General features: G+C 52.0%; 17 non-coding genes across 17 annotated transcripts; all 17 read right to left on the reverse strand.

Moving 5' to 3' along the window:
• Nucleotides 1-235: 235 nt before the first annotated feature.
• On the reverse strand, nucleotides 236-354 carry LOC126273798 (5S ribosomal RNA). Its single transcript, XR_007549637.1, has one exon. It is a non-coding gene; the product is annotated as a 5S ribosomal RNA (ribosomal RNA).
• A 1,282-nt stretch (nucleotides 355-1,636) lies between these two features.
• Nucleotides 1,637-1,755, reverse strand: LOC126274091 (5S ribosomal RNA). Its single transcript, XR_007549919.1, has one exon. It is a non-coding gene; the product is annotated as a 5S ribosomal RNA (ribosomal RNA).
• A 1,282-nt stretch (nucleotides 1,756-3,037) lies between these two features.
• LOC126273799 (5S ribosomal RNA) lies at nucleotides 3,038-3,156 on the reverse strand. The gene has a single exon (XR_007549638.1). It is a non-coding gene; the product is annotated as a 5S ribosomal RNA (ribosomal RNA).
• Nucleotides 3,157-4,438: 1,282 nt separating this feature from the next.
• LOC126273801 (5S ribosomal RNA) lies at nucleotides 4,439-4,557 on the reverse strand. The gene has a single exon (XR_007549639.1). It is a non-coding gene; the product is annotated as a 5S ribosomal RNA (ribosomal RNA).
• Nucleotides 4,558-5,839: 1,282 nt separating this feature from the next.
• On the reverse strand, nucleotides 5,840-5,958 carry LOC126273802 (5S ribosomal RNA). Its single transcript, XR_007549640.1, has one exon. It is a non-coding gene; the product is annotated as a 5S ribosomal RNA (ribosomal RNA).
• Nucleotides 5,959-7,240: 1,282 nt separating this feature from the next.
• Nucleotides 7,241-7,359, reverse strand: LOC126273803 (5S ribosomal RNA). Its single transcript, XR_007549641.1, has one exon. It is a non-coding gene; the product is annotated as a 5S ribosomal RNA (ribosomal RNA).
• A 1,282-nt stretch (nucleotides 7,360-8,641) lies between these two features.
• LOC126273804 (5S ribosomal RNA) lies at nucleotides 8,642-8,760 on the reverse strand. The gene has a single exon (XR_007549642.1). It is a non-coding gene; the product is annotated as a 5S ribosomal RNA (ribosomal RNA).
• Nucleotides 8,761-10,042: 1,282 nt separating this feature from the next.
• LOC126273805 (5S ribosomal RNA) lies at nucleotides 10,043-10,161 on the reverse strand. Its single transcript, XR_007549643.1, has one exon. It is a non-coding gene; the product is annotated as a 5S ribosomal RNA (ribosomal RNA).
• Nucleotides 10,162-11,443: 1,282 nt separating this feature from the next.
• LOC126273806 (5S ribosomal RNA) lies at nucleotides 11,444-11,562 on the reverse strand. Its single transcript, XR_007549644.1, has one exon. It is a non-coding gene; the product is annotated as a 5S ribosomal RNA (ribosomal RNA).
• A 1,282-nt stretch (nucleotides 11,563-12,844) lies between these two features.
• On the reverse strand, nucleotides 12,845-12,963 carry LOC126273807 (5S ribosomal RNA). The gene has a single exon (XR_007549645.1). It is a non-coding gene; the product is annotated as a 5S ribosomal RNA (ribosomal RNA).
• Nucleotides 12,964-14,245: 1,282 nt separating this feature from the next.
• On the reverse strand, nucleotides 14,246-14,364 carry LOC126273809 (5S ribosomal RNA). Its single transcript, XR_007549647.1, has one exon. It is a non-coding gene; the product is annotated as a 5S ribosomal RNA (ribosomal RNA).
• Nucleotides 14,365-15,646: 1,282 nt separating this feature from the next.
• LOC126273810 (5S ribosomal RNA) lies at nucleotides 15,647-15,765 on the reverse strand. The gene has a single exon (XR_007549648.1). It is a non-coding gene; the product is annotated as a 5S ribosomal RNA (ribosomal RNA).
• A 1,282-nt stretch (nucleotides 15,766-17,047) lies between these two features.
• LOC126274615 (5S ribosomal RNA) lies at nucleotides 17,048-17,166 on the reverse strand. The gene has a single exon (XR_007550179.1). It is a non-coding gene; the product is annotated as a 5S ribosomal RNA (ribosomal RNA).
• A 1,282-nt stretch (nucleotides 17,167-18,448) lies between these two features.
• On the reverse strand, nucleotides 18,449-18,567 carry LOC126274617 (5S ribosomal RNA). The gene has a single exon (XR_007550181.1). It is a non-coding gene; the product is annotated as a 5S ribosomal RNA (ribosomal RNA).
• A 1,282-nt stretch (nucleotides 18,568-19,849) lies between these two features.
• On the reverse strand, nucleotides 19,850-19,968 carry LOC126273872 (5S ribosomal RNA). The gene has a single exon (XR_007549708.1). It is a non-coding gene; the product is annotated as a 5S ribosomal RNA (ribosomal RNA).
• A 1,282-nt stretch (nucleotides 19,969-21,250) lies between these two features.
• On the reverse strand, nucleotides 21,251-21,369 carry LOC126273873 (5S ribosomal RNA). The gene has a single exon (XR_007549709.1). It is a non-coding gene; the product is annotated as a 5S ribosomal RNA (ribosomal RNA).
• A 1,282-nt stretch (nucleotides 21,370-22,651) lies between these two features.
• On the reverse strand, nucleotides 22,652-22,770 carry LOC126273874 (5S ribosomal RNA). Its single transcript, XR_007549710.1, has one exon. It is a non-coding gene; the product is annotated as a 5S ribosomal RNA (ribosomal RNA).
• Between the last annotated feature and the right edge of the window lie 1,280 nt (nucleotides 22,771-24,050).

Raw genomic sequence — 24,050 nt, forward strand, 5'->3', positions numbered from 1 at the left:
CTGACGCATTTCAAGAGCACATCTGTCGATTCGCAGTGTTTCGTTATTTTCAACGAGTTCCTAGCACTCTTCCTCCGCGCACTCTTGTTCAAACTGAGTTCATTACTGTAATTTCGCATCTTACGTTTAATACAGTAGTTTAAAATGCTTGTGGAAGCATCTTTGTCGCACCTGAGCGTTTTTATGAAAAGAGGGCTGGCAGGTGTAGTGACGTAAAATTTAAAAAAAGAGAGGGAGCCAACAGCACCCGGGGTTCCCAGGCGGTCACCCATCCAAGTACTAACCGGGCCCGATGTTGCTTAACTTCGGTGATCGGACGAGAACCGGTGTATTCAACATGGTATGGCCGTTGGCGTCGTTATACTGTAGCCGCACGGCAGAAGAAGGCTTCGCCTCTCCTCCCAACACACGCAATCGCCGTTTTCGGTGGCGCATTTGACGCAAAGCACGTCCTTCCACCTCGAAGGCGACGCGCAGTGAGGCGCGCCGCCACGTGGGCCACACGCACAACACAGCTGCTCGTTGCACCGGCTGTCATTCGTTTGATTCGTGCGGCCTCCGACACTCGCGGGAGACGCACCTTATTATTGTTATCCGGCGCAGGGCTTGGGCGCGGCCGGCGGCGGGGGGACTGCGCGGGGTGTGGCAGTGTCCTGCTGGACCGAGGGAAGCGTTCTCACCTGCCTGACACGCGTCGCGCTTCCAGATATTTGCGTAATTCGCACGGTGCATTCTCGGCTGTCCCCTTCCGTCCCGACTTGTCCCGACTTTGCTCGACTGCCGCTCGCTGCCGCTCGGGTCGCGGTCCATATGACAGCACAAGCACGAGAAACATCTGCGAGATGGGCGCGGGCCGAACCGGCGTGTCCGAGGCGCCGTGTGCGGCCGTTCGGAGCTACCAGAGCAACTCTGTGCTGCGCCGTGCCGTGGAAAGGTGCGAAAACATGCACACTAGACACAGGCTGTTCGACAAAGCATCCATCTCTTGTAGCGACGAAAGGTAAATTTTTGTTTACAAATTTGCCGTTGTGCACTGCTACAAAACAATATGCCCTGACGTATTTCACAACATTTCTGTCACTTCATACTGTTTTGTTATTTCCAGAGACTCTTTGGAAGTCTTCCTTGGCGCACTCTTTTCAAACTGAGTTCCTTAATATCGTATCTTACGATAGTTTAAAATCAGTATGGAAGCATCTTTGTCACATGAGAAAGGTAGCATGAAAAAAGGGCTGGCAGGGGTAGCGACAAGAAAGCAAGAAATGAAGACAGCCATAGTTCCCAGGCGGTCGCCGGTCCAAATACTAACGTTGTTGCTTATCTTCGGTGGTCGGACGGGAACAGGTTTTTTTTTAATGTAGTTAGTTTTTGGAATTTAGCGCTCCTACTAAACAGTAGGCTCTGACGCATTTCAAGAGCACATCTGTCGATTCGCAGTGTTTCGTTATTTTCAACGAGTTCCTAGCACTCTTCCTCCGCGCACTCTTGTTCAAACTGAGTTCATTACTGTAATTTCGCATCTTACGTTTAATACAGTAGTTTAAAATGCTTGTGGAAGCATCTTTGTCGCACCTGAGCGTTTTTATGAAAAGAGGGCTGGCAGGTGTAGTGACGTAAAATTAAAAAAAAGAGAGGGATCCAACAGCACCCGGGGTTCCCAGGCGGTCACCCATCCAAGTACTAACCGGGCCCGATGTTGCTTAACTTCGGTGATCGGACGAGAACCGGTGTATTCAACATGGTATGGCCGTTGGCGTCGTTATACTGTAGCCGCACGGCAGAAGAAGGCTTCGCCTCTCCTCCCAACACACGCAATCGCCGTTTTCGGTGGCGCATTTGACGCAAAGCACGTCCTTCCACCTCGAAGGCGACGCGCAGTGAGGCGCGCCGCCACGTGGGCCACACGCACAACACAGCTGCTCGTTGCACCGGCTGTCATTCGTTTGATTCGTGCGGCCTCCGACACTCGCGGGAGACGCACCTTATTATTGTTATCCGGCGCAGGGCTTGGGCGCGGCCGGCGGCGGGGGGACTGCGCGGGGTGTGGCAGTGTCCTGCTGGACCGAGGGAAGCGTTCTCACCTGCCTGACACGCGTCGCGCTTCCAGATATTTGCGTAATTCGCACGGTGCATTCTCGGCTGTCCCCTTCCGTCCCGACTTGTCCCGACTTTGCTCGACTGCCGCTCGCTGCCGCTCGGGTCGCGGTCCATATGACAGCACAAGCACGAGAAACATCTGCGAGATGGGCGCGGGCCGAACCGGCGTGTCCGAGGCGCCGTGTGCGGCCGTTCGGAGCTACCAGAGCAACTCTGTGCTGCGCCGTGCCGTGGAAAGGTGCGAAAACATGCACACTAGACACAGGCTGTTCGACAAAGCATCCATCTCTTGTAGCGACGAAAGGTAAATTTTTGTTTACAAATTTGCCGTTGTGCACTGCTACAAAACAATATGCCCTGACGTATTTCACAACATTTCTGTCACTTCATACTGTTTTGTTATTTCCAGAGACTCTTTGGAAGTCTTCCTTGGCGCACTCTTTTCAAACTGAGTTCCTTAATATCGTATCTTACGATAGTTTAAAATCAGTATGGAAGCATCTTTGTCACATGAGAAAGGTAGCATGAAAAAAGGGCTGGCAGGGGTAGCGACAAGAAAGCAAGAAATGAAGACAGCCATAGTTCCCAGGCGGTCGCCGGTCCAAATACTAACGTTGTTGCTTATCTTCGGTGGTCGGACGGGAACAGGTTTTTTTTTAATGTAGTTAGTTTTTGGAATTTAGCGCTCCTACTAAACAGTAGGCTCTGACGCATTTCAAGAGCACATCTGTCGATTCGCAGTGTTTCGTTATTTTCAACGAGTTCCTAGCACTCTTCCTCCGCGCACTCTTGTTCAAACTGAGTTCATTACTGTAATTTCGCATCTTACGTTTAATACAGTAGTTTAAAATGCTTGTGGAAGCATCTTTGTCGCACCTGAGCGTTTTTATGAAAAGAGGGCTGGCAGGTGTAGTGACGTAAAATTTAAAAAAAGAGAGGGAGCCAACAGCACCCGGGGTTCCCAGGCGGTCACCCATCCAAGTACTAACCGGGCCCGATGTTGCTTAACTTCGGTGATCGGACGAGAACCGGTGTATTCAACATGGTATGGCCGTTGGCGTCGTTATACTGTAGCCGCACGGCAGAAGAAGGCTTCGCCTCTCCTCCCAACACACGCAATCGCCGTTTTCGGTGGCGCATTTGACGCAAAGCACGTCCTTCCACCTCGAAGGCGACGCGCAGTGAGGCGCGCCGCCACGTGGGCCACACGCACAACACAGCTGCTCGTTGCACCGGCTGTCATTCGTTTGATTCGTGCGGCCTCCGACACTCGCGGGAGACGCACCTTATTATTGTTATCCGGCGCAGGGCTTGGGCGCGGCCGGCGGCGGGGGGACTGCGCGGGGTGTGGCAGTGTCCTGCTGGACCGAGGGAAGCGTTCTCACCTGCCTGACACGCGTCGCGCTTCCAGATATTTGCGTAATTCGCACGGTGCATTCTCGGCTGTCCCCTTCCGTCCCGACTTGTCCCGACTTTGCTCGACTGCCGCTCGCTGCCGCTCGGGTCGCGGTCCATATGACAGCACAAGCACGAGAAACATCTGCGAGATGGGCGCGGGCCGAACCGGCGTGTCCGAGGCGCCGTGTGCGGCCGTTCGGAGCTACCAGAGCAACTCTGTGCTGCGCCGTGCCGTGGAAAGGTGCGAAAACATGCACACTAGACACAGGCTGTTCGACAAAGCATCCATCTCTTGTAGCGACGAAAGGTAAATTTTTGTTTACAAATTTGCCGTTGTGAACTGCTACAAAACAATATGCCCTGACGTATTTCACAACATTTCTGTCACTTCATACTGTTTTGTTATTTCCAGAGACTCTTTGGAAGTCTTCCTTGGCGCACTCTTTTCAAACTGAGTTCCTTAATATCGTATCTTACGATAGTTTAAAATCAGTATGGAAGCATCTTTGTCACATGAGAAAGGTAGCATGAAAAAAGGGCTGGCAGGGGTAGCGACAAGAAAGTAAGAAATGAAGACAGCCATAGTTCCCAGGCGGTCGCCGGTCCAAATACTAACGTTGTTGCTTATCTTCGGTGGTCGGACGGGAACAGGTTTTTTTTTAATGTAGTTAGTTTTTGGAATTTAGCGCTCCTACTAAACAGTAGGCTCTGACGCATTTCAAGAGCACATCTGTCGATTCGCAGTGTTTCGTTATTTTCAACGAGTTCCTAGCACTCTTCCTCCGCGCACTCTTGTTCAAACTGAGTTCATTACTGTAATTTCGCATCTTACGTTTAATACAGTAGTTTAAAATGCTTGTGGAAGCATCTTTGTCGCACCTGAGCGTTTTTATGAAAAGAGGGCTGGCAGGTGTAGTGACGTAAAATTTAAAAAAAGAGAGGGAGCCAACAGCACCCGGGGTTCCCAGGCGGTCACCCATCCAAGTACTAACCGGGCCCGATGTTGCTTAACTTCGGTGATCGGACGAGAACCGGTGTATTCAACATGGTATGGCCGTTGGCGTCGTTATACTGTAGCCGCACGGCAGAAGAAGGCTTCGCCTCTCCTCCCAACACACGCAATCGCCGTTTTCGGTGGCGCATTTGACGCAAAGCACGTCCTTCCACCTCGAAGGCGACGCGCAGTGAGGCGCGCCGCCACGTGGGCCACACGCACAACACAGCTGCTCGTTGCACCGGCTGTCATTCGTTTGATTCGTGCGGCCTCCGACACTCGCGGGAGACGCACCTTATTATTGTTATCCGGCGCAGGGCTTGGGCGCGGCCGGCGGCGGGGGGACTGCGCGGGGTGTGGCAGTGTCCTGCTGGACCGAGGGAAGCGTTCTCACCTGCCTGACACGCGTCGCGCTTCCAGATATTTGCGTAATTCGCACGGTGCATTCTCGGCTGTCCCCTTCCGTCCCGACTTGTCCCGACTTTGCTCGACTGCCGCTCGCTGCCGCTCGGGTCGCGGTCCATATGACAGCACAAGCACGAGAAACATCTGCGAGATGGGCGCGGGCCGAACCGGCGTGTCCGAGGCGCCGTGTGCGGCCGTTCGGAGCTACCAGAGCAACTCTGTGCTGCGCCGTGCCGTGGAAAGGTGCGAAAACATGCACACTAGACACAGGCTGTTCGACAAAGCATCCATCTCTTGTAGCGACGAAAGGTAAATTTTTGTTTACAAATTTGCCGTTGTGCACTGCTACAAAACAATATGCCCTGACGTATTTCACAACATTTCTGTCACTTCATACTGTTTTGTTATTTCCAGAGACTCTTTGGAAGTCTTCCTTGGCGCACTCTTTTCAAACTGAGTTCCTTAATATCGTATCTTACGATAGTTTAAAATCAGTATGGAAGCATCTTTGTCACATGAGAAAGGTAGCATGAAAAAAGGGCTGGCAGGGGTAGCGACAAGAAAGCAAGAAATGAAGACAGCCATAGTTCCCAGGCGGTCGCCGGTCCAAATACTAACGTTGTTGCTTATCTTCGGTGGTCGGACGGGAACAGTTTTTTTTTTAATGTAGTTAGTTTTTGGAATTTAGCGCTCCTACTAAACAGTAGGCTCTGACGCATTTCAAGAGCACATCTGTCGATTCGCAGTGTTTCGTTATTTTCAACGAGTTCCTAGCACTCTTCCTCCGCGCACTCTTGTTCAAACTGAGTTCATTACTGTAATTTCGCATCTTACGTTTAATACAGTAGTTTAAAATGCTTGTGGAAGCATCTTTGTCGCACCTGAGCGTTTTTATGAAAAGAGGGCTGGCAGGTGTAGTGACGTAAAATTAAAAAAAAGAGAGGGAGCCAACAGCACCCGGGGTTCCCAGGCGGTCACCCATCCAAGTACTAACCGGGCCCGATGTTGCTTAACTTCGGTGATCGGACGAGAACCGGTGTATTCAACATGGTATGGCCGTTGGCGTCGTTATACTGTAGCCGCACGGCAGAAGAAGGCTTCGCCTCTCCTCCCAACACACGCAATCGCCGTTTTCGGTGGCGCATTTGACGCAAAGCACGTCCTTCCACCTCGAAGGCGACGCGCAGTGAGGCGCGCCGCCACGTGGGCCACACGCACAACACAGCTGCTCGTTGCACCGGCTGTCATTCGTTTGATTCGTGCGGCCTCCGACACTCGCGGGAGACGCACCTTATTATTGTTATCCGGCGCAGGGCTTGGGCGCGGCCGGCGGCGGGGGGACTGCGCGGGGTGTGGCAGTGTCCTGCTGGACCGAGGGAAGCGTTCTCACCTGCCTGACACGCGTCGCGCTTCCAGATATTTGCGTAATTCGCACGGTGCATTCTCGGCTGTCCCCTTCCGTCCCGACTTGTCCCGACTTTGCTCGACTGCCGCTCGCTGCCGCTCGGGTCGCGGTCCATATGACAGCACAAGCACGAGAAACATCTGCGAGATGGGCGCGGGCCGAACCGGCGTGTCCGAGGCGCCGTGTGCGGCCGTTCGGAGCTACCAGAGCAACTCTGTGCTGCGCCGTGCCGTGGAAAGGTGCGAAAACATGCACACTAGACACAGGCTGTTCGACAAAGCATCCATCTCTTGTAGCGACGAAAGGTAAATTTTTGTTTACAAATTTGCCGTTGTGCACTGCTACAAAACAATATGCCCTGACGTATTTCACAACATTTCTGTCACTTCATACTGTTTTGTTATTTCCAGAGACTCTTTGGAAGTCTTCCTTGGCGCACTCTTTTCAAACTGAGTTCCTTAATATCGTATCTTACGATAGTTTAAAATCAGTATGGAAGCATCTTTGTCACATGAGAAAGGTAGCATGAAAAAAGGGCTGGCAGGGGTAGCGACAAGAAAGCAAGAAATGAAGACAGCCATAGTTCCCAGGCGGTCGCCGGTCCAAATACTAACGTTGTTGCTTATCTTCGGTGGTCGGACGGGAACAGGTTTTTTTTTAATGTAGTTAGTTTTTGGAATTTAGCGCTCCTACTAAACAGTAGGCTCTGACGCATTTCAAGAGCACATCTGTCGATTCGCAGTGTTTCGTTATTTTCAACGAGTTCCTAGCACTCTTCCTCCGCGCACTCTTGTTCAAACTGAGTTCATTACTGTAATTTCGCATCTTACGTTTAATACAGTAGTTTAAAATGCTTGTGGAAGCATCTTTGTCGCACCTGAGCGTTTTTATGAAAAGAGGGCTGGCAGGTGTAGTGACGTAAAATTTAAAAAAAGAGAGGAAGCCAACAGCACCCGGGGTTCCCAGGCGGTCACCCATCCAAGTACTAACCGGGCCCGATGTTGCTTAACTTCGGTGATCGGACGAGAACCGGTGTATTCAACATGGTATGGCCGTTGGCGTCGTTATACTGTAGCCGCACGGCAGAAGAAGGCTTCGCCTCTCCTCCCAACACACGCAATCGCCGTTTTCGGTGGCGCATTTGACGCAAAGCACGTCCTTCCACCTCGAAGGCGACGCGCAGTGAGGCGCGCCGCCACGTGGGCCACACGCACAACACAGCTGCTCGTTGCACCGGCTGTCATTCGTTTGATTCGTGCGGCCTCCGACACTCGCGGGAGACGCACCTTATTATTGTTATCCGGCGCAGGGCTTGGGCGCGGCCGGCGGCGGGGGGACTGCGCGGGGTGTGGCAGTGTCCTGCTGGACCGAGGGAAGCGTTCTCACCTGCCTGACACGCGTCGCGCTTCCAGATATTTGCGTAATTCGCACGGTGCATTCTCGGCTGTCCCCTTCCGTCCCGACTTGTCCCGACTTTGCTCGACTGCCGCTCGCTGCCGCTCGGGTCGCGGTCCATATGACAGCACAAGCACGAGAAACATCTGCGAGATGGGCGCGGGCCGAACCGGCGTGTCCGAGGCGCCGTGTGCGGCCGTTCGGAGCTACCAGAGCAACTCTGTGCTGCGCCGTGCCGTGGAAAGGTGCGAAAACATGCACACTAGACACAGGCTGTTCGACAAAGCATCCATCTCTTGTAGCGACGAAAGGTAAATTTTTGTTTACAAATTTGCCGTTGTGCACTGCTACAAAACAATATGCCCTGACGTATTTCACAACATTTCTGTCACTTCATACTGTTTTGTTATTTCCAGAGACTCTTTGGAAGTCTTCCTTGGCGCACTCTTTTCAAACTGAGTTCCTTAATATCGTATCTTACGATAGTTTAAAATCAGTATGGAAGCATCTTTGTCACATGAGAAAGGTAGCATGAAAAAAGGGCTGGCAGGGGTAGCGACAAGAAAGCAAGAAATGAAGACAGCCATAGTTCCCAGGCGGTCGCCGGTCCAAATACTAACGTTGTTGCTTATCTTCGGTGGTCGGACGGGAACAGGTTTTTTTTTAATGTAGTTAGTTTTTGGAATTTAGCGCTCCTACTAAACAGTAGGCTCTGACGCATTTCAAGAGCACATCTGTCGATTCGCAGTGTTTCGTTATTTTCAACGAGTTCCTAGCACTCTTCCTCCGCGCACTCTTGTTCAAACTGAGTTCATTACTGTAATTTCGCATCTTACGTTTAATACAGTAGTTTAAAATGCTTGTGGAAGCATCTTTGTCGCACCTGAGCGTTTTTATGAAAAGAGGGCTGGCAGGTGTAGTGACGTAAAATTTAAAAAAAGAGAGGGAGCCAACAGCACCCGGGGTTCCCAGGCGGTCACCCATCCAAGTACTAACCGGGCCCGATGTTGCTTAACTTCGGTGATCGGACGAGAACCGGTGTATTCAACATGGTATGGCCGTTGGCGTCGTTATACTGTAGCCGCACGGCAGAAGAAGGCTTCGCCTCTCCTCCCAACACACGCAATCGCCGTTTTCGGTGGCGCATTTGACGCAAAGCACGTCCTTCCACCTCGAAGGCGACGCGCAGTGAGGCGCGCCGCCACGTGGGCCACACGCACAACACAGCTGCTCGTTGCACCGGCTGTCATTCGTTTGATTCGTGCGGCCTCCGACACTCGCGGGAGACGCACCTTATTATTGTTATCCGGCGCAGGGCTTGGGCGCGGCCGGCGGCGGGGGGACTGCGCGGGGTGTGGCAGTGTCCTGCTGGACCGAGGGAAGCGTTCTCACCTGCCTGACACGCGTCGCGCTTCCAGATATTTGCGTAATTCGCACGGTGCATTCTCGGCTGTCCCCTTCCGTCCCGACTTGTCCCGACTTTGCTCGACTGCCGCTCGCTGCCGCTCGGGTCGCGGTCCATATGACAGCACAAGCACGAGAAACATCTGCGAGATGGGCGCGGGCCGAACCGGCGTGTCCGAGGCGCCGTGTGCGGCCGTTCGGAGCTACCAGAGCAACTCTGTGCTGCGCCGTGCCGTGGAAAGGTGCGAAAACATGCACACTAGACACAGGCTGTTCGACAAAGCATCCATCTCTTGTAGCGACGAAAGGTAAATTTTTGTTTACAAATTTGCCGTTGTGCACTGCTACAAAACAATATGCCCTGACGTATTTCACAACATTTCTGTCACTTCATACTGTTTTGTTATTTCCAGAGACTCTTTGGAAGTCTTCCTTGGCGCACTCTTTTCAAACTGAGTTCCTTAATATCGTATCTTACGATAGTTTAAAATCAGTATGGAAGCATCTTTGTCACATGAGAAAGGTAGCATGAAAAAAGGGCTGGCAGGGGTAGCGACAAGAAAGCAAGAAATGAAGACAGCCATAGTTCCCAGGCGGTCGCCGGTCCAAATACTAACGTTGTTGCTTATCTTCGGTGGTCGGACGGGAACAGGTTTTTTTTTAATGTAGTTAGTTTTTGGAATTTAGCGCTCCTACTAAACAGTAGGCTCTGACGCATTTCAAGAGCACATCTGTCGATTCGCAGTGTTTCGTTATTTTCAACGAGTTCCTAGCACTCTTCCTCCGCGCACTCTTGTTCAAACTGAGTTCATTACTGTAATTTCGCATCTTACGTTTAATACAGTAGTTTAAAATGCTTGTGGAAGCATCTTTGTCGCACCTGAGCGTTTTTATGAAAAGAGGGCTGGCAGGTGTAGTGACGTAAAATTTAAAAAAAGAGAGGGAGCCAACAGCACCCGGGGTTCCCAGGCGGTCACCCATCCAAGTACTAACCGGGCCCGATGTTGCTTAACTTCGGTGATCGGACGAGAACCGGTGTATTCAACATGGTATGGCCGTTGGCGTCGTTATACTGTAGCCGCACGGCAGAAGAAGGCTTCGCCTCTCCTCCCAACACACGCAATCGCCGTTTTCGGTGGCGCATTTGACGCAAAGCACGTCCTTCCACCTCGAAGGCGACGCGCAGTGAGGCGCGCCGCCACGTGGGCCACACGCACAACACAGCTGCTCGTTGCACCGGCTGTCATTCGTTTGATTCGTGCGGCCTCCGACACTCGCGGGAGACGCACCTTATTATTGTTATCCGGCGCAGGGCTTGGGCGCGGCCGGCGGCGGGGGGACTGCGCGGGGTGTGGCAGTGTCCTGCTGGACCGAGGGAAGCGTTCTCACCTGCCTGACACGCGTCGCGCTTCCAGATATTTGCGTAATTCGCACGGTGCATTCTCGGCTGTCCCCTTCCGTCCCGACTTGTCCCGACTTTGCTCGACTGCCGCTCGCTGCCGCTCGGGTCGCGGTCCATATGACAGCACAAGCACGAGAAACATCTGCGAGATGGGCGCGGGCCGAACCGGCGTGTCCGAGGCGCCGTGTGCGGCCGTTCGGAGCTACCAGAGCAACTCTGTGCTGCGCCGTGCCGTGGAAAGGTGCGAAAACATGCACACTAGACACAGGCTGTTCGACAAAGCATCCATCTCTTGTAGCGACGAAAGGTAAATTTTTGTTTACAAATTTGCCGTTGTGCACTGCTACAAAACAATATGCCCTGACGTATTTCACAACATTTCTGTCACTTCATACTGTTTTGTTATTTCCAGAGACTCTTTGGAAGTCTTCCTTGGCGCTCTCTTTTCAAACTGAGTTCCTTAATATCGTATCTTACGATAGTTTAAAATCAGTATGGAAGCATCTTTGTCACATGAGAAAGGTAGCATGAAAAAAGGGCTGGCAGGGGTAGCGACAAGAAAGCAAGAAATGAAGACAGCCATAGTTCCCAGGCGGTCGCCGGTCCAAATACTAACGTTGTTGCTTATCTTCGGTGGTCGGACGGGAACAGGTTTTTTTTTAATGTAGTTAGTTTTTGGAATTTAGCGCTCCTACTAAACAGTAGGCTCTGACGCATTTCAAGAGCACATCTGTCGATTCGCAGTGTTTCGTTATTTTCAACGAGTTCCTAGCACTCTTCCTCCGCGCACTCTTGTTCAAACTGAGTTCATTACTGTAATTTCGCATCTTACGTTTAATACAGTAGTTTAAAATGCTTGTGGAAGCATCTTTGTCGCACCTGAGCGTTTTTATGAAAAGAGGGCTGGCAGGTGTAGTGACGTAAAATTTAAAAAAGGAGAGGGAGCCAACAGCACCCGGGGTTCCCAGGCGGTCACCCATCCAAGTACTAACCGGGCCCGATGTTGCTTAACTTCGGTGATCGGACGAGAACCGGTGTATTCAACATGGTATGGCCGTTGGCGTCGTTATACTGTAGCCGCACGGCAGAAGAAGGCTTCGCCTCTCCTCCCAACACACGCAATCGCCGTTTTCGGTGGCGCATTTGACGCAAAGCACGTCCTTCCACCTCGAAGGCGACGCGCAGTGAGGCGCGCCGCCACGTGGGCCACACGAACAACACAGCTGCTCGTTGCACCGGCTGTCATTCGTTTGATTCGTGCGGCCTCCGACACTCGCGGGAGACGCACCTTATTATTGTTATCCGGCGCAGGGCTTGGGCGCGGCCGGCGGCGGGGGGACTGCGCGGGGTGTGGCAGTGTCCTGCTGGACCGAGGGAAGCGTTCTCACCTGCCTGACACGCGTCGCGCTTCCAGATATTTGCGTAATTCGCACGGTGCATTCTCGGCTGTCCCCTTCCGTCCCGACTTGTCCCGACTTTGCTCGACTGCCGCTCGCTGCCGCTCGGGTCGCGGTCCATATGACAGCACAAGCACGAGAAACATCTGCGAGATGGGCGCGGGCCGAACCGGCGTGTCCGAGGCGCCGTGTGCGGCCGTTCGGAGCTACCAGAGCAACTCTGTGCTGCGCCGTGCCGTGGAAAGGTGCGAAAACATGCACACTAGACACAGGCTGTTCGACAAAGCATCCATCTCTTGTAGCGACGAAAGGTAAATTTTTGTTTACAAATTTGCCGTTGTGCACTGCTACAAAACAATATGCCCTGACGTATTTCACAACATTTCTGTCACTTCATACTGTTTTGTTATTTCCAGAGACTCTTTGGAAGTCTTCCTTGGCGCACTCTTTTCAAACTGAGTTCCTTAATATCGTATCTTACGATAGTTTAAAATCAGTATGGAAGCATCTTTGTCACATGAGAAAGGTAGCATGAAAAAAGGGCTGGCAGGGGTAGCGACAAGAAAGCAAGAAATGAAGACAGCCATAGTTCCCAGGCGGTCGCCGGTCCAAATACTAACGTTGTTGCTTATCTTCGGTGGTCGGACGGGAACAGGTTTTTTTTTAATGTAGTTAGTTTTTGGAATTTAGCGCTCCTACTAAACAGTAGGCTCTGACGCATTTCAAGAGCACATCTGTCGATTCGCAGTGTTTCGTTATTTTCAACGAGTTCCTAGCACTCTTCCTCCGCGCACTCTTGTTCAAACTGAGTTCATTACTGTAATTTCGCATCTTACGTTTAATACAGTAGTTTAAAATGCTTGTGGAAGCATCTTTGTCGCACCTGAGCGTTTTTATGAAAAGAGGGCTGGCAGGTGTAGTGACGTAAAATTTAAAAAAAGAGAGGGAGCCAACAGCACCCGGGGTTCCCAGGCGGTCACCCATCCAAGTACTAACCGGGCCCGATGTTGCTTAACTTCGGTGATCGGACGAGAACCGGTGTATTCAACATGGTATGGCCGTTGGCGTCGTTATACTGTAGCCGCACGGCAGAAGAAGGCTTCGCCTCTCCTCCCAACACACGCAATCGCCGTTTTCGGTGGCGCATTTGACGCAAAGCACGTCCTTCCACCTCGAAGGCGACGCGCAGTGAGGCGCGCCGCCACGTGGGCCACACGCACAACACAGCTGCTCGTTGCACCGGCTGTCATTCGTTTGATTCGTGCGGCCTCCGACACTCGCGGGAGACGCACCTTATTATTGTTATCCGGCGCAGGGCTTGGGCGCGGCCGGCGGCGGGGGGACTGCGCGGGGTGTGGCAGTGTCCTGCTGGACCGAGGGAAGCGTTCTCACCTGCCTGACACGCGTCGCGCTTCCAGATATTTGCGTAATTCGCACGGTGCATTCTCGGCTGTCCCCTTCCGTCCCGACTTGTCCCGACTTTGCTCGACTGCCGCTCGCTGCCGCTCGGGTCGCGGTCCATATGACAGCACAAGCACGAGAAACATCTGCGAGATGGGCGCGGGCCGAACCGGCGTGTCCGAGGCGCCGTGTGCGGCCGTTCGGAGCTACCAGAGCAACTCTGTGCTGCGCCGTGCCGTGGAAAGGTGCGAAAACATGCACACTAGACACAGGCTGTTCGACAAAGCATCCATCTCTTGTAGCGACGAAAGGTAAATTTTTGTTTACAAATTTGCCGTTGTGCACTGCTACAAAACAATATGCCCTGACGTATTTCACAACATTTCTGTCACTTCATACTGTTTTGTTATTTCCAGAGACTCTTTGGAAGTCTTCCTTGGCGCACTCTTTTCAAACTGAGTTCCTTAATATCGTATCTTACGATAGTTTAAAATCAGTATGGAAGCATCTTTGTCACATGAGAAAGGTAGCATGAAAAAAGGGCTGGCAGGGGTAGCGACAAGAAAGCAAGAAATGAAGACAGCCATAGTTCCCAGGCGGTCGCCGGTCCAAATACTAACGTTGTTGCTTATCTTCGGTGGTCGGACGGGAACAGGTTTTTTTTTAATGTAGTTAGTTTTTGGAATTTAGCGCTCCTACTAAACAGTAGGCTCTGACGCATTTCAAGAGCACATCTGTCGATTCGCAGTGTTTCGTTATTTTCAACGAGTTCCTAGCACTCTTCCTCCGCGCACTCTTGTTCAAACTGAGTTCATTACTGTAATTTCGCATCTTACGTTTAATACAGTAGTTTAAAATGCTTGTGGAAGCATCTTTGTCGCACCTGAGCGTTTTTATGAAAAGAGGGCTGGCAGGTGTAGTGACGTAAAATTTAAAAAAAGAGAGGGAGCCAACAGCACCCGGGGTTCCCAGGCGGTCACCCATCCAAGTACTAACCGGGCCCGATGTTGCTTAACTTCGGTGATCGGACGAGAACCGGTGTATTCAACATGGTATGGCCGTTGGCGTCGTTATACTGTAGCCGCACGGCAGAAGAAGGCTTCGCCTCTCCTCCCAACACACGCAATCGCCGTTTTCGGTGGCGCATTTGACGCAAAGCACGTCCTTCCACCTCGAAGGCGACGCGCAGTGAGGCGCGCCGCCACGAGGGCCACACGCACAACACAGCTGCTCGTTGCACCGGCTGTCATTCGTTTGATTCGTGCGGCCTCCGACACTCGCGGGAGACGCACCTTATTATTGTTATCCGGCGCAGGGCTTGGGCGCGGCCGGCGGCGGGGGGACTGCGCGGGGTGTGGCAGTGTCCTGCTGGACCGAGGGAAGCGTTCTCACCTGCCTGACACGCGTCGCGCTTCCAGATATTTGCGTAATTCGCACGGTGCATTCTCGGCTGTCCCCTTCCGTCCCGACTTGTCCCGACTTTGCTCGACTGCCGCTCGCTGCCGCTCGGGTCGCGGTCCATATGACAGCACAAGCACGAGAAACATCTGCGAGATGGGCGCGGGCCGAACCGGCGTGTCCGAGGCGCCGTGTGCGGCCGTTCGGAGCTACCAGAGCAACTCTGTGCTGCGCCGTGCCGTGGAAAGGTGCGAAAACATGCACACTAGACACAGGCTGTTCGACAAAGGATCCATCTCTTGTAGCGACGAAAGGTAAATTTTTGTTTACAAATTTGCCGTTGTGCACTGCTACAAAACAATATGCCCTGACGTATTTCACAACATTTCTGTCACTTCATACTGTTTTGTTATTTCCAGAGACTCTTTGGAAGTCTTCCTTGGCGCACTCTTTTCAAACTGAGTTCCTTAATATCGTATCTTACGATAGTTTAAAATCAGTATGGAAGCATCTTTGTCACATGAGAAAGGTAGCATGAAAAAAGGGCTGGCAGGGGTAGCGACAAGAAAGCAAGAAATGAAGACAGCCATAGTTCCCAGGCGGTCGCCGGTCCAAATACTAACGTTGTTGCTTATCTTCGGTGGTCGGACGGGAACAGGTTTTTTTTTAATGTAGTTAGTTTTTGGAATTTAGCGCTCCTACTAAACAGTAGGCTCTGACGCATTTCAAGAGCACATCTGTCGATTCGCAGTGTTTCGTTATTTTCAACGAGTTCCTAGCACTCTTCCTCCGCGCACTCTTGTTCAAACTGAGTTCATTACTGTAATTTCGCATCTTACGTTTAATACAGTAGTTTAAAATGCTTGTGGAAGCATCTTTGTCGCACCTGAGCGTTTTTATGAAAAGAGGGCTGGCAGGTGTAGTGACGTAAAATTTAAAAAAAGAGAGGGAGCCAACAGCACCCGGGGTTCCCAGGCGGTCACCCATCCAAGTACTAACCGGGCCCGATGTTGCTTAACTTCGGTGATCGGACGAGAACCGGTGTATTCAACATGGTATGGCCGTTGGCGTCGTTATACTGTAGCCGCACGGCAGAAGAAGGCTTCGCCTCTCCTCCCAACACACGCAATCGCCGTTTTCGGTGGCGCATTTGACGCAAAGCACGTCCATCCACCTCGAAGGCGACGCGCAGTGAGGCGCGCCGCCACGAGGGCCACACGCACAACACAGCTGCTCGTTGCACCGGCTGTCATTCGTTTGATTCGTGCGGCCTCCGACACTCGCGGGAGACGCACCTTATTATTGTTATCCGGCGCAGGGCTTGGGCGCGGCCGGCGGCGGGGGGACTGCGCGGGGTGTGGCAGTGTCCTGCTGGACCGAGGGAAGCGTTCTCACCTGCCTGACACGCGTCGCGCTTCCAGATATTTGCGTAATTCGCACGGTGCATTCTCGGCTGTCCCCTTCCGTCCCGACTTGTCCCGACTTTGCTCGACTGCCGCTCGCTGCCGCTCGGGTCGCGGTCCATATGACAGCACAAGCACGAGAAACATCTGCGAGATGGGCGCGGGCCGAACCGGCGTGTCCGAGGCGCCGTGTGCGGCCGTTCGGAGCTACCAGAGCAACTCTGTGCTGCGCCGTGCCGTGGAAAGGTGCGAAAACATGCACACTAGACACAGGCTGTTCGACAAAGCATCCATCTCTTGTAGCGACGAAAGGTAAATTTTTGTTTACAAATTTGCCGTTGTGCACTGCTACAAAACAATATGCCCTGACGTATTTCACAACATTTCTGTCACTTCATACTGTTTTGTTATTTCCAGAGACTCTTTGGAAGTCTTCCTTGGCGCACTCTTTTCAAACTGAGTTCCTTAATATCGTATCTTACGATAGTTTAAAATCAGTATGGAAGCATCTTTGTCACATGAGAAAGGTAGCATGAAAAAAGGGCTGCCAGGGGTAATGACAAGAAAGCAAGAAATGAAGACAGCCATAGTTCCCAGGCGGTCGCCGGTCCAAATACTAACGTTGTTGCTTATCTTCGGTGGTCGGACGGGAACAGGTTTTTTTTTAATGTAGTTAGTTTTTGGAATTTAGCGCTCCTACTAAACAGTAGGCTCTGACGCATTTCAAGAGCACATCTGTCGATTCGCAGTGTTTCGTTATTTTCAACGAGTTCCTAGCACTCTTCCTCCGTGCACTCTTGTTCAAACTGAGTTCATTACTGTAATTTCGCATCTTACGTTTAATACAGTAGTTTAAAATGCTTGTGGAAGCATCTTTGTCGCACCTGAGCGTTTTTATGAAAAGAGGGCTGGCAGGTGTAGTGACGTAAAATTTAAAAAAAGAGAGGGAGCCAACAGCACCCGGTGTTCCCAGGCGGTCACCCATCCAAGTACTAACCGGGCCCGATGTTGCTTAACTTCGGTGATCGGACGAGAACCGGTGTATTCAACATGGTATGGCCGTTGGCGTCGTTATACTGTAGCCGCATGGCAGAAGAAGGCTTCGCCTCTCCTCCCAACACACGCAATCGCCGTTTTCGGTGGCGCATTTGACGCAAAGCACGTCCTTCCACCTCGAAGGCGACGCGCAGTGAGGCGCGCCGCCACGTGGACCACACGCACAACACAGCTGCTCGTTGCACCGGCTGTCATTCGTTTGATTCGTGCGGCCTCCGACACTCGCGGGAGACGCACCTTATTATTGTTATCCGGCGCAGGGCTTGGGCGCGGCCGGCGGCGGGGGGACTGCGCGGGGTGTGGCAGTGTCCTGCTGGACCGAGGGAAGCGTTCTCACCTGCCTGACACGCGTCGCGCTTCCAGTTATTTGCGTAATTCGCACGGTGCATTCTCGGCTGTCCCCTTCCGTCCCGACTTGTCCCGACTTTGCTCGACTGCCGCTCGCTGCCGCTCGGGTCGCGGTCCATATGACAGCACAAGCACGAGAAACATCTGCGAGATGGGCGCGGGCCGAACCGGCGTGTCCGAGGCGCCGTGTGCGGCCGTTCGGAGCTACCAGAGCAACTCTGTGCTGCGCCGTGCCGTGGAAAGGTGCGAAAACATGCACACTAGACACAGGCTGTTCGACAAAGCATCCATCTCTTGTAGCGACGAAAGGTAAATTTTTGTTTACAAATTTTCCGTTGTGCACTGCTACAAAACAATATGCCCTGACGTATTTCACAACATTTCTGTCACTTCATACTGTTTTGTTATTTCCAGAGACTCTTTGGAAGTCTTCCTTGGCGCACTCTTTTCAAACTGAGTTCCTTAATATCGTATCTTACGATAGTTTAAAATCAGTATGGAAGCATCTTTGTCACATGAGAAAGGTAGCATGAAAAAAGGGCTGCCAGGGGTAATGACAAGAAAGCAAGAAATGAAGACAGCCATAGTTCCCAGGCGGTCGCCGGTCCAAATACTAACGTTGTTGCTTATCTTCGGTGGTCGGACGGGAACAGGTTTTTTTTTAATGTAGTTAGTTTTTGGAATTTAGCGCTCCTACTAAACAGTAGGCTCTGACGCATTTCAAGAGCACATCTGTCGATTCGCAGTGTTTCGTTATTTTCAACGAGTTCCTAGCACTCTTCCTCCGTGCACTCTTGTTCAAACTGAGTTCATTACTGTAATTTCGCATCTTACGTTTAATACAGTAGTTTAAAATGCTTGTGGAAGCATCTTTGTCGCACCTGAGCGTTTTTATGAAAAGAGGGCTGGCAGGTGTAGTGACGTAAAATTTAAAAAAAGAGAGGGAGCCAACAGCACCCGGTGTTCCCAGGCGGTCACCCATCCAAGTACTAACCGGGCCCGATGTTGCTTAACTTCGGTGATCGGACGAGAACCGGTGTATTCAACATGGTATGGCCGTTGGCGTCGTTATACTGTAGCCGCATGGCAGAAGAAGGCTTCGCCTCTCCTCCCAACACACGCAATCGCCGTTTTCGGTGGCGCATTTGACGCAAAGCACGTCCTTCCACCTCGAAGGCGACGCGCAGTGAGGCGCGCCGCCACGTGGACCACACGCACAACACAGCTGCTCGTTGCACCGGCTGTCATTCGTTTGATTCGTGCGGCCTCCGACACTCGCGGGAGACGCACCTTATTATTGTTATCCGGCGCAGGGCTTGGGCGCGGCCGGCGGCGGGGGGACTGCGCGGGGTGTGGCAGTGTCCTGCTGGACCGAGGGAAGCGTTCTCACCTGCCTGACACGCGTCGCGCTTCCAGATATTTGCGTAATTCGCACGGTGCATTCTCGGCTGTCCCCTTCCGTCCCGACTTGTCCCGACTTTGCTCGACTGCCGCTCGCTGCCGCTCGGGTCGCGGTCCATATGACAGCACAAGCACGAGAAACATCTGCGAGATGGGCGCGGGCCGAACCGGCGTGTCCGAGGCGCCGTGTGCGGCCGTTCGGAGCTACCAGAGCAACTCTGTGCTGCGCCGTGCCGTGGAAAGGTGCGAAAACATGCACACTAGACACAGGCTGTTCGACAAAGCATCCATCTCTTGTAGCGACGAAAGGTAAATTTTTGTTTACAAATTTTCCGTTGTGCACTGCTACAAAACAATATGCCCTGACGTATTTCACAACATTTCTGTCACTTCATACTGTTTTGTTATTTCCAGAGACTCTTTGGAAGTCTTCCTTGGCGCACTCTTTTCAAACTGAGTTCCTTAATATCGTATCTTACGATAGTTTAAAATCAGTATGGAAGCATCTTTGTCACATGAGAAAGGTAGCATGAAAAAAGGGCTGCCAGGGGTAATGACAAGAAAGCAAGAAATGAAGACAGCCATAGTTCCCAGGCGGTCGCCGGTCCAAATACTAACGTTGTTGCTTATCTTCGGTGGTCGGACGGGAACAGGTTTTTTTTTAATGTAGTTAGTTTTTGGAATTTAGCGCTCCTACTAAACAGTAGGCTCTGACGCATTTCAAGAGCACATCTGTCGATTCGCAGTGTTTCGTTATTTTCAACGAGTTCCTAGCACTCTTCCTCCGTGCACTCTTGTTCAAACTGAGTTCATTACTGTAATTTCGCATCTTACGTTTAATACAGTAGTTTAAAATGCTTGTGGAAGCATCTTTGTCGCACCTGAGCGTTTTTATGAAAAGAGGGCTGGCAGGTGTAGTGACGTAAAATTTAAAAAAAGAGAGGGAGCCAACAGCACCCGGTGTTCCCAGGCGGTCACCCATCCAAGTACTAACCGGGCCCGATGTTGCTTAACTTCGGTGATCGGACGAGAACCGGTGTATTCAACATGGTATGGCCGCTGGCGTCGTTATACTGTAACCGCACGGCAGAAGAAGGCTTCGCCTCTCCTCCCAACACACGCAATCGCCGTTTTCGGTGGCGCATTTGACGCAAAGCACGTCCTTCCACCTCGAAGGCGACGCGCAGTGAGGCGCGCCGCCACGTGGACCACACGCACAACACAGCTGCTCGTTGCACCGGCTGTCATTCGTTTGATTCGTGCGGCCTCCGACACTCGCGGGAGACGCACCTTATTATTGTTATCCGGCGCAGGGCTTGGGCGCGGCCGGCGGCGGGGGGACTGCGCGGGGTGTGGCAGTGTCCTGCTGGACCGAGGGAAGCGTTCTCACCTGCCTGACACGCGTCGCGCTTCCAGATATTTGCGTAATTCGCACGGTGCATTCTCGGCTGTCCCCTTCCGTCCCGACTTGTCCCGACTTTGCTCGACTGCCGCTCGCTGCCGCTCGGGTCGCGGTCCATATGACAGCACAAGCACGAGAAACATCTGCGAGATGGGCGCGGGCCGAACCGGCGTGTCCGAGGCGCCGTGTGCGGCCGTTCGGAGCTACCAGAGCAACTCTGTGCTGCACCGTGCCGTGGAAAGGTGCGAAAACATGCACACTAGACACAGGCTGTTCGACAAAGCATCCATCTCTTGTAGCGACGAAAGGTAAATTTTTGTTTACAAATTTTCCGTTGTGCACTGCTACAAAACAATATGCCCTGACGTATTTCACAACATTTCTGTCACTTCATACTGTTTTGTTATTTCCAGAGACTCTTTGGAAGTCTTCCTTGGCGCACTCTTTTCAAACTGAGTTCCTTAATATCGTATCTTACGATAGTTTAAAATCAGTATGGAAGCATCTTTGTCACATGAGAAAGGTAGCATGAAAAAAGGGCTGCCAGGGGTAATGACAAGAAAGCAAGAAATGAAGACAGCCATAGTTCCCAGGCAGTCGCCGGTCCAAATACTAACGTTGTTGCTTATCTTCGGTGGTCGGACGGGAACAGGTTTTTTTTTAATGTAGTTAGTTTTTGGAATTTAGCGCTCCTACTAAACAGTAGGCTCTGACGCATTTCAAGAGCACATCTGTCGATTCGCAGTGTTTCGTTATTTTCAACGAGTTCCTAGCACTCTTCCTCCGTGCACTCTTGTTCAAACTGAGTTCATTACTGTAATTTCGCATCTTACGTTTAATACAGTAGTTTAAAATGCTTGTGGAAGCATCTTTGTCGCACCTGAGCGTTTTTATGAAAAGAGGGCTGGCAGGTGTAGTGACGTAAAATTTAAAAAAAGAGAGGGAGCCAACAGCACCCGGTGTTCCCAGGCGGTCACCCATCCAAGTACTAACCGGGCCCGATGTTGCTTAACTTCGGTGATCGGACGAGAACCGGTGTATTCAACATGGTATGGCCGCTGGCGTCGTTATACTGTAACCGCACGGCAGAAGAAGGCTTCGCCTCTCCTCCCAACACACGCAATCGCCGTTTTCGGTGGCGCATTTGACGCAAAGCACGTCCTTCCACCTCGAAGGCGACGCGCAGTGAGGCGCGCCGCCACGTGGACCACACGCACAACACAGCTGCTCGTTGCACCGGCTGTCATTCGTTTGATTCGTGCGGCCTCCGACACTCGCGGGAGACGCACCTTATTATTGTTATCCGGCGCAGGGCTTGGGCGCGGCCGGCGGCGGGGGGACTGCGCGGGGTGTGGCAGTGTCCTGCTGGACCGAGGGAAGCGTTCTCACCTGCCTGACACGCGTCGCGCTTCCAGATATTTGCGTAATTCGCACGGTGCATTCTCGGCTGTCCCCTTCCGTCCCGACTTGTCCCGACTTTGCTCGACTGCCGCTCGCTGCCGCTCGGGTCGCGGTCCATATGACAGCACAAGCACGAGAAACATCTGCGAGATGGGCGCGGGCCGAACCGGCGTGTCCGAGGCGCCGTGTGCGGCCGTTCGGAGCTACCAGAGCAACTCTGTGCTGCGCCGTGCCGTGGAAAGGTGCGAAAACATGCACACTAGACACAGGCTGTTCGACAAAGCATCCATCTCTTGTAGCGACGAAAGGTAAATTTTTGTTTACAAATTTTCCGTTGTGCACTGCTACAAAACAATATGCCCTGACGTATTTCACAACATTTCTGTCACTTCATACTGTTTTGTTATTTCCAGAGACTCTTTGGAAGTCTTCCTTGGCGCACTCTTTTCAAACTGAGTTCCTTAATATCGTATCTTACGATAGTTTAAAATCAGTATGGAAGCATCTTTGTCACATGAGAAAGGTAGCATGAAAAAAGGGCTGCCAGGGGTAATGACAAGAAAGCAAGAAATGAAGACAGCCATAGTTCCCAGGCGGTCGCCGGTCCAAATACTAACGTTGTTGCTTATCTTCGGTGGTCGGACGGGAACAGGTTTTTTTTTAATGTAGTTAGTTTTTGGAATTTAGCGCTCCTACTAAACAGTAGGCTCTGACGCATTTCAAGAGCACATCTGTCGATTCGCAGTGTTTCGTTATTTTCAACGAGTTCCTAGCACTCTTCCTCCGTGCACTCTTGTTCAAACTGAGTTCATTACTGTAATTTCGCATCTTACGTTTAATACAGTAGTTTAAAATGCTTGTGGAAGCATCTTTGTCGCACCTGAGCGTTTTTATGAAAAGAGGGCTGGCAGGTGTAGTGACGTAAAATTTAAAAAAAGAGAGGGAGCCAACAGCACCCGGTGTTCCCAGGCGGTCACCCATCCAAGTACTAACCGGGCCCGATGTTGCTTAACTTCGGTGATCGGACGAGAACCGGTGTATTCAACATGGTATGGCCGCTGGCGTCGTTATACTGTAACCGCACGGCAGAAGAAGGCTTCGCCTCTCCTCCCAACACACGCAATCGCCGTTTTCGGTGGCGCATTTGACGCAAAGCACGTCCTTCCACCTCGAAGGCGACGCGCAGTGAGGCGCGCCGCCACGTGGACCACACGCACAACACAGCTGCTCGTTGCACCGGCTGTCATTCGTTTGATTCGTGCGGCCTCCGACACTCGCGGGAGACGCACCTTATTATTGTTATCCGGCGCAGGGCTTGGGCGCGGCCGGCGGCGGGGGGACTGCGCGGGGTGTGGCAGTGTCCTGCTGGACCGAGGGAAGCGTTCTCACCTGCCTGACACGCGTCGCGCTTCCAGATATTTGCGTAATTCGCACGGTGCATTCTCGGCTGTCCCCTTCCGTCCCGACTTGTCCCGACTTTGCTCGACTGCCGCTCGCTGCCGCTCGGGTCGCGGTCCATATGACAGCACAAGCACTAGAAACATCTGCGAGATGGGCGCGGGCCGAACCGGCGTGTCCGAGGCGCCGTGTGCGGCCGTTCGGAGCTACCAGAGCAACTCTGTGCTGCGCCGTGCCGTGGAAAGGTGCGAAAACATGCACACTAGACACAGGCTGTTCGACAAAGCATCCATCTCTTGTAGCGACGAAAGGTAAATTTTTGTTTACAAATTTTCCGTTGTGCACTGCTACAAAACAATATGCCCTGACGTATTTCACAACATTTCTGTCACTTCATACTGTTTTGTTATTTCCAGAGACTCTTTGGAAGTCTTCCTTGGCGCACTCTTTTCAAACTGAGTTCCTTAATATCGTATCTTACGATAGTTTAAAATCAGTATGGAAGCATCTTTGTCACATGAGAAAGGTAGCATGAAAAAAGGGCTGCCAGGGGTAATGACAAGAAAGCAAGAAATGAAGACAGCCATAGTTCCCAGGCGGTCGCCGGTCCAAATACTAACGTTGTTGCTTATCTTCGGTGGTCGGACGGGAACAGGTTTTTTTTTAATGTAGTTAGTTTTTGGAATTTAGCGCTCCTACTAAACAGTAGGCTCTGACGCATTTCAAGAGCACATCTGTCGATTCGCAGTGTTTCGTTATTTTCAACGAGTTCCTAGCACTCTTCCTCCGTGCACTCTTGTTCAAACTGAGTTCATTACTGTAATTTCGCATCTTACGTTTAATACAGTAGTTTAAAATGCTTGTGGAAGCATCTTTGTCGCACCTGAGCGTTTTTATGAAAAGAGGGCTGGCAGGTGTAGTGACGTAAAATTTAAAAAAAGAGAG

Source organism: Schistocerca gregaria, chromosome 5 (assembly GCF_023897955.1).
Source record: "Schistocerca gregaria isolate iqSchGreg1 chromosome 5, iqSchGreg1.2, whole genome shotgun sequence".
Classification (NCBI taxonomy): Eukaryota; Metazoa; Arthropoda; class Insecta; order Orthoptera; family Acrididae; genus Schistocerca; species Schistocerca gregaria.